The 15,418-nt window shown below is 44.5% G+C and overlaps 1 non-coding gene and 1 pseudogene across 1 annotated transcript; both read left to right on the top strand.

Moving 5' to 3' along the window:
* Positions 1-9,619: 9,619 nt before the first annotated feature.
* LOC142427271 (putative ATP-dependent RNA helicase DDX6) overlaps positions 9,620-15,418 on the top strand; it is a 36,791-nt pseudogene continuing 30,992 nt past the window's right edge.
* Positions 14,234-14,362, top strand: LOC142437887 (small nucleolar RNA SNORA40). Its single transcript, XR_012782390.1, has one exon. It is a non-coding gene; the product is annotated as a small nucleolar RNA SNORA40 (small nucleolar RNA).

Below are 15,418 nucleotides of genomic sequence, written 5' to 3'. Positions count from 1 at the left end.
CCCTCTTATGGGGGCATGGTCGAGCGAAATGCCATTTTGGCCACATTGGAAGCATTCTTGTGCCGATCTAGATTGATTAGCCAAAAATTGCCTAACAGTTTGACCGCTGAAAGCCGCGGCCATAGCCAAACCCTGCTGATGAGTGGGCTACACATCAGCACACAGGCGTATGTAACCACGTAAATCTGTCTTATTTTTTTGAGGACGAATAGCCGCTTGACAAGCAGGACTGGCGTTTTCAAAAGCCAATTGTTTTAATAAAATCGGCACTTGTCTCAGCATTGCCAAAAATTCTTTAGCGGCCGTCACAAGTCTATTGACAAAGTCAGGGAAAGACTTATCAGTTTTTTGCCTAATATTTGAAAGAGTGACATTAGCGTCTCCCTTCACGGGGATTTTCCTCCATGCTTTAAGTGCAGTAGTTTGGATTTGAGAGAATAGTCCAGGGGGGGCACATTTTTTGTTCGTATATGGTAGAATATTCTACCTCCCCTAATAACATCTCCTCGGTCCAAGTAATGTCAGTTCCCACATTTCGCCTGGCTGTCTCCTTGCACTGGTTATAAAATTCAGATTTCCACAACAAATAGTCACCTCCAGAGAGGACAGACTTTGCCAACGTGTTCCAATTCCCCGGTGTAAGCCACCTTTCACAAAGCGCCCCTGCCAGGCTCATGGTGAATGGCGTGTTAGGGCCATAAGTGGAAACCGCCCTTTTTAGTTCTTTCAGTATCAAAAACATTCATGTGTTCTGGTGGGTGCTGCATCCTCATCACTATCATTTTCATTTTTGACTTCTACGGGAAAGGCCAATCGCTGACAAGAGCACTGCAGAGGGGACAGATTAGATTTCTTGCCTTGGAGTTTAGTTATGCGCTCATTTCAGGGGTTGATCAGGGCTGTTGGCACCGATCGGGAATTATATGGAGGTGGTCTTGATCGAATGGGAAGCCATTAGGGGTCATGACAGTGGGCAGCCTCTTCCTGTAAATCGTCCCAATCAACCTCCGAAGGGTCGGGGTCAAATGGGCCCGTACCCGGATCCTGTAAAGCTGGGAGAGCCTTTTGGGGGGCATGATTGCGATTGGGGTCAGAATCCTAGACACGGGCTTCCTTAGACAAACGCTCGTCTGGAGAAAGGGGAGGGCGGAGGGGGGCTTTTGTTCCTCTTCCATATCCAGTGGGATAAATTGTAAAGAGGAACGTGAGCCAGAGCGAGAGGAGGCCTTCAAAATCTGTTCTGATTGGGTTATGGCTTCATTAATCTGGGTTTTTTTAAAATCTGTTCCCAATAATTTCCTTAATGAGATTGTACTATGAATAGGCTGTAACGGGGACTTTGTCAGGACCAAAAACTCTATAGCAATCTTCTAAACAGTTCCCCACTCAGGGATCGTTTTGCTGGCCCTTAGGAGCATTTTCCAGTCCAGTCTGTTGGGGCACCATGCCCTGGCCCCAAAGTCCACTTTCAGCATTCCCTGGGGACCTTGCCACTCCATTCCCTTGCTGTTCCACAGCACAACCCCAGTGCTTTGCCTCGGTGTTTGGGGATCAGGTCAGGTGCAATTCCCACACTGTGTCTCCGGTGCTGTCCCCTGTATCGCTCTTAGTCACTGAGGGGCATCATTTCTCATAGTGGGGCCTGCCATGTTGTTCTCTCTGTGGACTGGGAATAGCTAGAACTCTCTAGTCAATGACCACACATACAGTGTGGAGACCTGATGAGGCTGAAAGACATCTGGCGAGCTTGACTAGCTCGTTGTGGTACCCTGGAAATGGAGGGGTGTTAGCTCTCAAGGGGAAACTAACCCTGGCAGTGTGGGGAAAATGTGTTTAACCCACCCCCTTACCTCCTCATGTGCAACATTGCTTTCCTGTATTTCAACTTGAGTTTACTCCGGAGATGGAACATTTATCCCAATAAAATGTGCCTGGTGCAGTCCCTCAGTGATTAAAGACACCCGCTTATGCATGGGCCCCGTGCAGCGTGCACTGAGGTAGGTTTCCTGAGCTCTCTGTAGATCCACACTGCCTCCTATTCCTCCGGGGCTTTAACTGAACAAGACAATGTTTACCTACAGAGTTCAAGGGAAATGGGACTTGGTTCTTGTGTGGCTAATTACCCTTTTAGTCTTTAATGACTTCGGAAATTGATAGCTGAAACTCAGCAGGACTGCCTCCTTTTCCCAGGTCTTATCATTTTCCTATTGCTGGTTCTAGTGGAAAATATTTGACTTTTCCTTCTCAGATATGTTTCTACTTTGCACAGGTTCCAACTTTCATGGTTTTATAAAACTGCTATAACACATTTGGGAAAGGATTTTGTATAATGAACTTTTTTATTCTTAAGATCAAGTGGCTCCATGGGAAGATGAGGCTCTCTCCTCATTTAAGGATTTGTCTGCCCGATAGGTTCTCTGTGAGTGGGAATGGCCTCTACAGTGGGAGGGCAGGTGGACCTCACACTTTTCACTTTAGGTCAGTTGTTTTTTTGTTTTATGGTTTCTTGTAAGTATAATTGTTTGTTTCTTTTTTTTTTAACAGTTTCTTATGAATTAGGTGAAGGTTTACAGAGTAGACCATTAGTCTTACATTCAGTAGTTCATATACATTTTGTTTCAACTCATCCCTTTAAATTCCTTCAATATACCATCATTTACCTCTTCCCTGTGTTTCTGGATTCTAGCCCTTCCTTCCTAACCCTCTCTAACTTGTCCTGGGGTTACATTGTGGAAACGTAACTTTTTACAGGAGTAGAAAGCCTCAACTCTCCTCTTGTAGTGGCTGGTGGCTTTGAACCGCTGACCTTGAAGTTAACCACTGAGCCACTAGGGCTCTTCTGTGGTTGCTTATTCCAACACGAGGTGGATTCAGTTCCAGACCTGGGTGGTAACTAAGTGCCATCGTGTTGGGATTCCATCATTCTCTACTGGGTATTTGTTATGATTTTGAATTCTCCCCCCACTCTGACAGGACATTCCAATATGACCCCTTTCTGAGCAGTCGGTAGTCATAGCTGGATATATTTTTGTTTTTATCTTTGCCTTTTTTTGGTTTTGTGTGAAACTCAAAACTACAAATACGTTTAGCACCTAGAAGAAAAAATCTTTACCTACTATCAATCCTCAATACAATGATCAGCGTTATAGCACATTTTTCCTCTTTCAAAGGATTTTCAGTAAAATAACTTGATCTTCCATTATTCATGGAGCAGGGCACTGTGTGTCCGATAGGACTCAAGGGCAGCACTAGCCACCACCAAATTTATGAAAGTCCACATCTGTCTCCCACGCAGCAGCTGATGGGTTTGAATGCCCATCTTTTACTTAGCTGGGAAGCATTTTAACCAGTGAACCAACAGGGCTTCTATGTTCTATAAATATCAAAGAATAAATACCTCATATATTATATAGACATAAAGTATAAATACTTTCACAACACTGTGCATTAGCAAAAAATTTGTATTCCTAACATATCATTTTCCATGATTATTGTTCATCTGATGAAGGTAGGGAGGGAAAAAAAGTAGGGTGCGTTGAACTGGGTCTCAAAAACAAAGCAAGCTCACTGCCATTGAGTGAATTCTGACTCACAATGGCCTTTTTAGAACTGCCTCTGTGAGTTTCTGAGACTTTAACTCTTTAAGGGAGTAGAAAGCCTCATCCTTCTCCCAAGGAGCGGTTTTGAAGTGCTGACCAGACAGTGCCACATTGTGAATTGGATTTAGCAACCATAAAATTGAGTCCAGAAGAAGATAAGATACAAGGATTCAAAGCTTAATCCTGTCATCTCCATGCGATTTCACCAAAAGACTGATTTGGGAAGGGCTGATTTGAGGAATCCCCAGTTGTTAACAAAAGCTTAAAGTGTTGGGCTGCTAAACAAAGCTTCAGTTCCACCCAGAGAGCTGTCTGGGAAGAAAGCCCGGCATCTTCACAAAAACAAAAGCCAGAGCCAGACACTGGAATTCTACAGCACAGTTGTACAATGACTCACACAGGTCTCCATGAGGCAGAGTTAACTCTGCCGTGAATGGTTTGAAGTCACTGGTGGCTTAGTAGTAGCATTTGTAGAATTCTTGCCTTCTAGGCTGGAGACCAGAGTTCCATTCTCAGTCAATGATCTCATGGACATCCTAGCGTGCAGACTTAGGTGAGGATAGGATGCTCAGCAGGTTTAGGTGGTGTTCTGAGAATGAAGGAAGATGAGGAAGGGCACTGGGACCTACCTCTGAAAGAAAGCCAGTCAAGGAAACCTCTAGAGTACAACTCTCCAGTTCATCCACCATGTTTGTGCATGGGCAGGCACAGACTCGAGGCCCTGGCATCGGATTGTTTTATAAGCACATATCCATCACCTTCAAGAGTGTTAGCTGTGGAAGGACTCCTAAGTTGGAAGGGGCAGCTACTTCCTACTCCACTTGGGTTGTTCATTTTGTCTGGCCTTCAACATTTTAGAAGGCACAGTTATTTATGATTGCAAACTCCTTTCCTTTTGCCTGTGCCTATTTCTTGAGTGGCCTAAAGAGATCTTATTACAAAACAGCCTCTTCACATTCCTACAACCTGGAAAGATAATGAGGCAAATCCTCATCCGTTATCTTTTAATTCCGAAATCACTTAGCCATTCTCTTTCTTGGATGCGCACAGGTGCAGGGTTATTCTCTTACATGAATGGATGTTTTAAAATTTGCATGGGAGATGAGATGTTACCAATTTAGAATTAAAAATTGTAAGGGGAAAGCAATTCAGATCCAAATCCCAGCACAATTCTTCAAAGAAATGGAGAAACTAATGGCCAACTTTACATGGAAAGGAGAGAAACTAGGATAAACAAAACACTATAAAGGAACAAAGACAAGGTTTGTTTCACTCCCAGACTTTAAAAACTATTATAGCGACAACGGCAATAATAACTGCCTGGTACTAATACAACAAGAGACATGAAGAACAATGGATTAGAAGTGAGATCCCTAAAATACAATCAAGTACCTACAGATCCTTGATAAAGGACGGAAACGCATTGAGCGGGGGAAGAGCTAGCCTTTTCAATAAACGGTGCTGGAAAAACTGGAACTCCGGCTGCAAAAGAAAGAGGACATATGTCACACCATGTTCAAACACAAACTCAAGATGGAGCAAAGGCCGAAATATAAATCTTAGAACCATAAAGATCATCAATAGACCTGGGCCTTCTAGAAATGGGATGTTTGTGACAATAAAAGACTTCATCAAACAGTTAAAAGAGAACTCCCAGAGGGAAATATATTTAGCAATGACATATCAAATAAAAGGCTAATTTCAAAAATCTATAGAAAACTACAACGCCTGGAGGATAGGGGAAAGGTGGGAGGAGTGAAGGAAGGGGAAACTGATCACAATGTCCAACACATAACACCCCTGCCCTCCAAGGGCTCCTGGGGCCCTTGACACTATGGGGGAAGGGAGACCGTGATCGGTATAAGATGAAAATAACATAATTTATCAAGAGATTATGGGGCAAGGGGTGGAGAAGAGGAGCTGATACCAAGCGCTCAATAGAAAGTAAATGATTACTAAACAATGGTGGCAGCATATGTACAAATATATTTGATACAATTGATGTATGGATTGTTAAAAGAACTATAAGAGCTCCAATAAAATTATCTTAATTTAAAGAAAAAAAGCAAGACCCAATGATCTGTGGGACCATGGGGAAAAAGCAAAGTACCAGACCTAAGAAGGAAAAAATAATTCATTTAAAAGATCTACCAAGAAAAATACAAGTAACCGAATTTTAAAAAATGGGCTCAAGACATAGACAATTTACTAAAGATGACATTCAGGTGGCTATAACAAGCATATGAATGTTCCAGTTCATTAGCAATAAGAGAAATACAAATCAACAGACACCACCTCTGTGGTTAAAAAAAAACACAAACAAAATAATAAATGTGGAGAGAGGGGAATTTTCATTTATAGTTGGTAGGATTGTGGAATTGTACCACCACTATGGAAATCTGTATAGTGTGTTTTTTTTAATCATTTTATTAGGGACTCATACAACTGTTATCACAATCCACACATACATCGCTTGTGTCAAGCACATTTGTACATTCATTGTCCTCATAATTCTCTCCATGTAAGCTCCTGGCATCAGCTCATTTGTCCCCTCCTCCCTCATTAACCCTTAATAATTTATAATTATTTTATCATATCTTGCCCTGTCCAACATCCCCTGTCACCCACTTTTCTGTTGTCCGTCCCCCGGGGAGGTTATATGTAGATCCTTGTAATCTGTTCCCCCTTTCCACCCCACCCTTCCTCCACCCTCCTGTTATTACCACTCTCACCACTGGTCCTGAAGGGATCATCAGTCCTTGATTCCCTGTTTCCAGCTCCTATCTGTACCAGTGTACATCTTCTGATCTATCCAGATTTGTAAGGTAGAATTGGGATCACGATAGTGGTGGGTGTAGGGGCAGGAAGCATTTAGGAACTAGAAGAAAGCTGTGTGTTTCATCGGTGCTACACAGCACCCTGACTGGCTCATCTCTTCCCTGCAACCCTTCCGTAAGGGGAAGTCCAATTGCCTACAGATGGGTTTTAGGTCCCCAGTCTGCACCTCCTCTCATTCACAGTGATTTGTTTTTTTGTTCTCATGAGGCCTGGTGCTTGATCCCTTCGAGACCTCATGACCACACAGGCTGGTATGCTTCTTCCATGTGGGCTTTGTTGCTTCGCAGCTAGATGGCAGTTTGTTTACCTTCAAGCCTTTAAGACCCCAGATGCTTTATCTTTTCATAGCCGGGCACCTGTATGGCGCTTTCTTTAAAATGTGCAAATACAAATACCTTATGATCCTGCAGCATGCTATAGCAGCGGTTCTCAACCTGTGGGTCGCCACCCCTTTGGGGATTGAATGACCCTTTCACATAGGTCGCCTGATTCACAACAGTGGAAAAATGACAGTGATGAAGTAGCAATGAAAATAATTTTATGGTTGGGGGGGTCACCACAACATGAGGAACTGTATGAAAGGGTCGTGGCATTAGGAAGGTTGAGAACCACTGCTCTACGTGGTATACACCATAAAGAAATAAAGTACAAACATGAACAAATATATGTACTCCTGTGTTTATTGCAGTAACATCCACAATAGGAAAAAGATAGAAACAATAAAATACTCCAACTACAGAGGAATGGATAAACAAACGCTGGTACATTCATTTAATGGAAAACTATGCAACATTTTCAAAAATGATGAATCTGTTAAAACACCTTAAGACGTGGACAGCTAATGTCATAGAACATTATGCTTAGCAAAATTAGTCAATCTCATAAATGTTTTATTATACTATTATATATGAAAATAAAGAAAAATGGTTTTCGCCCTAAAGATAAAGCTAGGGGTGGGCTCAGAGTAGGGAGAGGGAAGAGACAGGGACCTATGGAGGGAGGCAAGAAGAGAAGGTGGGGACACAGGAGGAGCATGGTCACCTGGAGACCGTGACTCATTTGATTCGATGGCGGCACTGTGCGACCACATGGGTCTTTCTTTGTAACTGTTAAAGTCCACAAAAAGGGAAAAATGAATATACAGCAACCTAAATAAAGTTAACATTTAAAGAGATAAGGATCAGAGCCTTAACCTCCCCAGACCCCAGGTTCCTTACAGATCTAAACATGGGTCTCAGTGGCTATCAAAGGAGAAAAAGTAGAACTGAAGCCGACTTGTATTCTCTAGCAATATACAAGTTTGTTTCAAAGATCAACAAAATTGCAAGGGGGAGTCTGTTAGGCAGATAGGCAGGTATGGGATGTCCATTGACGCATGCCCAAGAGAGCCAAGCATGAGAACAAAGGGCAGCGCACTGCACATGCTCATAGGCCTAGGTTTTCCCGTGGTGGGCATGGGTGGGCGTTAAACCTGTATCGGCCCACCTGAGCCAGGTGGTTGCAATTCAGCCAATGGGGTCCATCTGGGGTCGCCCACCACGCCTCCCCCTGGTATCCTTGAAAAGGCAGGAGCCAGGGGGAGAGAGTAGGAACTGGGGAGAGAACTTGAGACAGGTCTTTTTTGGAGAACTTTTTTGGAGAGAGATCTTTGCATGACGCAGAGCAGTCTCTGCCAGGTTGCATGGTCGGGAGGAATCCTATGGGTGCCATGTAAAACCTGAAGCTTCTTTTAACTCTCATTAAACTCACTTGGATCATGAGCCAGGCTTCGGTGTGAATTCTTTCTCCTGCGGAGCCAAGGACCTAGGTGTAACTCTAGCCCGGGGAGAGATCTCACAGAGTTCTTATCATTTTAATAATAACTCTTAAACTACCCTCTCTTTCCATTAACTGTGGAAATAAAGGCCACCAACTAAGCGCAAAGTCTATTTATCCAGACACTGCTATAACAAGGTAAAATCAACCACCATCGCTTGACTCACAGGCAAGGGAAGCCTTATGAGCAAAAACCAGGTGAAGCTTCAGGTCTGCGCTGATTGGAGGGAGCAGGCCTGCGGAAGCTGGAGGCGGGCTAACTAGAAGAGGGGCCTCTTCCGTGATTGGTGTAAGGCCCCTATTTGGCTGCCTCTGATTGGCTCCGAGTTGGAAGAGGGCAAAAACTAGGGAAGTTGGTGGTCCCTGACAGTTCTGGGATCGCTTGCCGCCGAGCCTGTGGTTTGGCTTCCTGAACGCGTTGCTGCGAAGGCTGTGGGTCAGGGTGGTCAGCTATGGGCTGGCCCTTGTCCTATAGATTCAGTCTCCCTGCAGAGCCAGAGAGTCCTCGTTCCCCTGGACCCAGTTAGCTTTCTGGCTCCCACTTTGGGCCTTACCTGGGATCGCATTTCTGCCAAGGATAAACCGGGAGCTTAGGGTCGTCGTGCACGTGGAAGCTCGCACACACCGTGTTTCTGGGGAGCGTCAGGCGGCAGAAAAGCAACCGCCGCCTTCGGGTTCCGCTTTCTTTCCAGGGCGGCGTCCATGGCACTGGCTCCCCAGTTCCCCCTACGCTAAAGGCAGTCTGCCCTCCGCTCTTTCCGCGGCTCAACGCTGGGCTCCCCGCGCGGCCCCGGCCCTGACCCCGGCCGCCCAGCCTGCCCGTCCCGGGGCGCCCTCCTGGGCCTGCTGCCCCGCGCGGCGCCCACCCGCGCTCTGCGGGCCCCTCACTCCCCGGACGCGCCTTCGCCGCCGGCCGGGCTCCCTCCGGCCCCCATCCCGGCGCGCACGGCGCCTGCGGCCACTCGGTCCTGCATGGAAGCGCGCCGGACGGGGCACTCAGGTCAGCCAGCGCTGCCGCCGCCCGGGTGACCGTCCTCGGAGCGGACCCTCGCTCGGGCACAAGCCGGTCCTGCTCGGGGACAAGGACATCTTTCTCCTCGGAAGCGAAGCCGCTGGGCCCGCCGGCCGGGCCCTCGGCGTCGTCCTCAGGGGCGCCCGGGCCGCGGCTGTCCTGCCGTAAAGCAGCGCCGGCGGCCGTGACGCCGCGTCGCGATCGGAGGCGGAGCCGCGGCTGCCGCCCCGCGGAGGGACTGGGAACTGCAGCGAGGGCGCGCGCGGGGCGGGCAGCAGACGGAGCTCAGCCCGGGCGGCGACTTCGGCAGCGCCAGGAGAGCGGGCAGCGGGGGAGGTAGCGCAGGGCGGGCAGGACCGGAGTGAGGGCACCGGGTGGGGGCGGGCGGAGGCTTCCAAGAAAGAAGGCGCCGCCCCCATTTTGGGAGCTTCGAGTCAACAATAAAGGACCGAGGGGGCCTCGCGGAGGGGCCTCGCTGGCAGGACTCGGGCCCGCGCCGCGGCGAGACGGGTGAAGGGGTGGCGCCGGGGGGCCGCGGGGAGGGAGCCCCGGGGCTGTGGGGGTGCACTCGGAGGCGGCGACCTGGCTCGGGCCCGGGCGGAAGGGGGCCGCGGGATGGAGGCAGCGAGCCCCCTCCTCGGAGACGCTCCATCGGAGATGGGGAATGGGGCCCGAGGGCTGGGGTGGAGGTTACGGGGTGCGGGGCGGCACGGGGGTGCGGGCCCCGGGCACCCTGGTCCGGACGAGCCCGGCGGCTGCTGGCTCTGGGCAGCCTTCTTGGCAGATGACTAAGCGTGGAGGCCCTGGTGGGGCAATCCGAGGGGCGTTCTGAGTTGGGGGGTCTCCGTGGCTCGGGCCTTGAGGAGCGGGGGAGGGAGTTCCCGTCGTTTGCTGCCCGCGGAGCCGCTGGCCGGCTCGTGGGGCGCAGATAGGATTGCTGGGCGCCGACCCCCTTGCATTTTTATGGACGGAGGAAGCGGGCTCCGAGGGTGGCAGGCTTGGGGTGCTGAGGAGGAGGACCTGGAAGGACTGCATCCTTCGCTGGCCATCCATCGGCCCTCTCTCTTCCACGATCTCCTTTGACCCCTCGAGCTTCACAACCGCGCCGGGCAGCCCCATGACCGACGGTTCCCCGGCTAAGTGCATGTTGAAGTCGATTTGGTGTGTAAGTCAGGACAGTGGAATACGGTTCGTATCGATTAGCTAGTCAAATGGGTGGTGGCTCCAAGTGCAGAGTTTACCTTTTGGGGTGGGGTGGGGGTCCTGGGGGTGCCTGAAAGAAACACCTCCGGATACACTAAAGCATCTGTAACAAAAAATAACAATCATCATTGTCACTACGTAGCGCCACCGTGTCTGCTATTGTGAGCCACTATGTATGTACATCGGGTTTTTCTTAGTAGCTTCTAGTGGGGTGTTGGTTGGTACCCTCCAGGGGCTGCCTGGATCTTCCAGCTAGCAGATAAAGACCCTGCAGCTGCCCTTGCAAACAGAGCTCTTGGTGATGACAGTTGTATTGGGGGTCAGTAGCCGTCAGTTGCTACCGTCCAACCTGGAAAAGTGCTGTGATTCACTTCAGGGTTTCTCCCAACTACCTTACGTTTCCTTGGTCGCTTTTTAATCTAGAAATAAAATTTGCAAGTCCAAATTGGGAAGGGGCAGAAGAAATAGTTTCCCCCTCCGAGACCGAAAGCTGCGGTGCACACCAGTTTAGTTCGGAGGAGAACCGTTATCACAGTCACGGTTTGGATTTTGGGGGGAAATGGGGTCCAGTCGTGCAGGATGCATAGTAATATATAATATCCTTGGATTTTTAGCACCTGCCTTCATCATCCTCTCAGTGCCTTGCATACGAGACCCTACAGTCTTCCTGTGTGTGAACTTGGTGATCTTGTTGATCATAATAATATAAATCTGTCAATATAAGAAACCTTTTACTACTTTTGCAACTGAAATGAGGTGGCTGTGAACCAGAGTCAGCTTAGGTGTTCAGTCAGATGCAGGGAAACTTAGAAACATATAGCTGTGTATGTGCTAAGGAGAATTTGGGAGCGACTTGATCTGCTGTCTAAGGACATAAAAGGCAATTCATAATTTTGAATTTAAGAAGCCATAGGTGTGGCAAATATCACTGAGTACTAGACTGCTGTATTTTGGTAACAAATGTTTTTTAAAAAAACTTGGCCTTTGTAATTAAGCTTTTCTTTTATGATTTTTAAAAATAGGGCTTGGGGAATAGAATTTAACAGTGGTGCAAGCAGACTTTTTTTGGAAGCCAGTTCTATTTTAAAATATACTGAATTAAATGTACTATTATGGGTTTATTGGGTTTATTGGGTTTATTAAAGTCATTAGTGTGCTTACCTTTTCACATATGTCTTATTATGTAGAAATTTTTTTGGTTTTTAAAATTATTTTGAACCATAATGTTACATTAAATTGAGACTTTTTTGAAGAAAAAAGTTATGAGTTTTTTAGTGTTCAGATATTATTAAAAGTAGCTAAAGATTACCTTGACTATTTTTTTAAGCCAAAAAAATTTGAGATGCTGACTTGCCCATATCCTTTAATTTCTTCACTATTTGAAGGGGTAAAAACTTACAGGAAAAGGAACATATGTTCGTAAAGTTCTTTTTTTTTATGTTCGTAAAGTTCTTCTATAGTTTTAATTCATAAGGGCACAAGGTGTTTGTTTTTTGTTAGCTTTCTTTTTTTTTCACTTTTCCAGAAAGTGTAGAGTTCCGATAGAACAGGTGCTTAATTCTTCAAGGACTCTTAGTTGCCATCAGACATAGCAAAAAGCTCTGTTAATGTGTATGTGTACACTAAGAAAATGGTGGGCCAGACACTTGACTGCACTGTAATGCAGTTACTCAGTATAACGAAACATTGACATTTAGAGGTTGCTGGAACTTTTTTAAAATTCAAGGAAAAACGTGAAATGAAAAGATTATCATTTGACAATTAATACTGGTTTATAGTATCTTTCTAACCCTTCCAGTTGCTTGGAACTATGATTTTATATTTTTGTTAAAATGTTTGAGATTCATCAGTATGTTCGGTTTGGGGGCCCTTCATCTTTCTGTGTCTTTTCTAGTGGATAGTAATTTTGTCTGTGTATAACTGTTCTTAGTTCGTTAATTTAAAGGATACGTTCTTTTAGAGATTGCCTTTAAAGGAGTTATTTGAAAAAGAAAGCAAAAGGTTTTTTTTTTTCTCCTAACTTTCCTGTGTTTGCTAATTCTGTTGTTTGTTTGTTTCAGATGGAATTGAGTGAATTCAGACACAACCCAACCTTGATAGAGGACTTTTTAAAAATCAGAAGTTGAGTCGGTGCATGAGAGCAATTGACTGCTGCTGACCGACCGTTCAGAGGCGTACAGGTGCTTGCCTGCATTGCAATAAAGGACTCATTTATGGAGCAAGACTTACATTTATCTCTTCGTTTTGGAGAGCTTAAGAAACTGTTATGACACTTTCTGTACTGACTTTCAAAAGTTTTGAAGTTTGAAAAAGACGTCTTTAAAGTTAACACAGCATGAACACGGCCAGAACAGAGAACGCTGTTATAATGGGTCTCTCCAGTCAAAATGGACAGCTGAGGGGAACTGTGAAACCCAGGGGAACACAGACAAAGCAACAGATCAACCAGCTGACAAACACCAACACAATAACAGCAAGCACTGAGTATGACCACCGCTATTAAGTAAGTGTTAAGTAATAATACACTTAAGGCGGAAGATTTATTTTTGCTACTTTGTTGCAACTGCTTTGTGTATACCTTATTTAACTTTTGGCAACTAGAGAGCACGGTTTTATGCCTACTAGCTATTTGCAGAAGGAACCCTGGTGTTGCTGTGAGCATAAGCATTGGGCACCTAATGCCGAGGTTGGCTGTTCAAACACACTAGTCCCTCCTGTGGAGACAGATGAGACTGCTCCTGTAAAGACTTGAGAGGCTAGGAAACCCAGAGAACAGTACTACTCTTTCTGCCCTGCAGGGCCTGGGCACTTGGGATTGGCTTGTCGGCAGTGGGTTAGTGGCTATTTTCAATAGCACAGAATAGATTTCTCCCATAATTAATTACAGTATGTTCAATAATAAACACAGTCAGTCAGTGGTATATATCAATTTTGAAACATTTCTGGCTGCCCTAATTATCTCAGTGTAGAAGGTCTTAGCTGAGTTTAGGTGTGAGGGAAAAAATCGGGTTCTTTTTATTCTTGCCAGCGTAGATGTTTCTAGTGTTACGAGGGTGCCTTACTTTAGTTTATAAGCATCAGTTAAAGCCAATTTCAAGTTTTGAATTTAAAGAGTTATGCTTGCCCAGACTTCTGAGCTATAAGGATATTCACTCATAGAAATCCATCCATAACTTTTTTTGTAGTCTATGGAACTTTATTTTAAAAACACTTATCCCCTTTGTACACACAAAATAAAACTCTTAAATAGCACCTGGAATTGCTGAATAGTCTTCAACCCCTTTTGTTGTGTCAATTTTTAAAAAAGAGCCTCGTCTGCCCACAGGCAGTTTCTTCCCTCAAAACTGGAAAATTGTAGGCTATTTGTTATGTGTTAACTACGCATGTCAAATGATTTTAATGTTAACTGTTAAGCTAAAAATAGTTATATTTATTGATACAGTTAATGGGAAATTAGTATCTAAGACTAGCCCCATTTGAAGTTTGGACTTTGTTGTTAAGAATCTAGCCATATAAATTGATTAACCTCTAGAAATGTTACAGTGTTTTGGTTTACTGAACTAACTGACTCTCGGTATAACATAAATCACTTCCATGCTTACGAAGTCCTTCCTAAGCTACCAGGATGCAATACTCAAGGGGGCTTCAAAATGTTCATGGAAAAATCCCAATATCTTTTCATTCCACTTTCCACAAATGTTTTGAAGCCCCTTCAAGAATGGATACTGCTGCTGTATAGTTCTCTAGTGACCTAAAAGGTTGATTAGTTACCTACACTTGTGTTTGTTTAATTCGTGGACAAACACTCAAAAGACAGGTGCAAGAATAAATCCTCTTTTGCAACCCAAAATTTATTGTGCTGTCTGAGTTTTGATAACAGATAAGAAGGGCGTGTAAAAAAAAAAGAATTATCAGTTACATTGAAATGGTCTCTGAGAAAATTGGCATTGGCATTGACACACAGCCTATTGTTTGGCATTAACACATATTGTCTTTATGGTGATTGTTTTAGAAATTAATAATGTTCTTTTAATTTGTCTTTTGATAACATGAATAGGCTGGTAAAATTTAGACTTTTTAAAGATGGAATCCTATAAAGCTTATGAAATGACACTATTTTCTGTTTAAATAATTTTTATTTGGGGAAAGTTTGTTTTGCTTTCCCAAGGCTGTCTGATTTGTTTTCAATTCTGTTGCTTCTGCAACTATCAGTGAAAGTAAGCCTCTTCCATGAAGGTGTCTGGATCCCATTAACTGTCGTAGAATCCTTCTAGTACCTAAGCTCTGTCACTTACTTTCTCCCTTCAAGTGGTTCATATTTGTGTGTTGCTGTGACCTCATAAGTCCCATGTAGTCTGATTTTGCATTAGCATCATTTCCATTTTTATTCACTTTAAACTTTAATTTGATAGTGTGACAAGTCTATTATAACCAACGTTTTTGCTTAGAAACTTTGATGTTATCCTTGAACTTGAACTTATCTGTGTTAAGACTCTCTTCGATTATATGAGCCCTAGCTTTAAATAAATGCTAATTTTTCTAAATCAAGACATCTTTCAGAGGCCCTAGTAATATAAGATAGGTAAAAACAACACAACTGAAAAGAGTATTGTCTGCAAACATTCTTTAACTGTTTTTTATTAGATGTTCTGCATATTAGTTTTATTATTTAAGATTTTGACCAAAAGGAAAATTTGTTTTAATTTAAATTTTCCTTGTTATTCTTTTTCTTGGTTTCAAGCATCCTCAAGAAGATTTGATCTGTTCATTAACAGCAATTACTGACTTATTTATACAATTAAATATTATTTATATATGTTACCCTTTACAGTTCTTGGTTTAGCCTGTTTTAGGTGTGAAAGGTAGGAAAAAAGTAATGCAAACCTGAAAACACTAGGAGAGTGGACTTGAAAGTCATACCTGACATTTTAGAGTTCTTGCTTTTAACGAC

The sequence above is a fragment of the Tenrec ecaudatus genome, chromosome 1 (assembly GCF_050624435.1).
Source record: "Tenrec ecaudatus isolate mTenEca1 chromosome 1, mTenEca1.hap1, whole genome shotgun sequence".
NCBI lineage: Eukaryota > Metazoa > Chordata > Mammalia > Afrosoricida > Tenrecidae > Tenrec > Tenrec ecaudatus.
The sequence above is the reverse complement of the archived record's forward strand: the minus strand, read 5'-3'. Positions and strand labels throughout refer to the sequence as shown.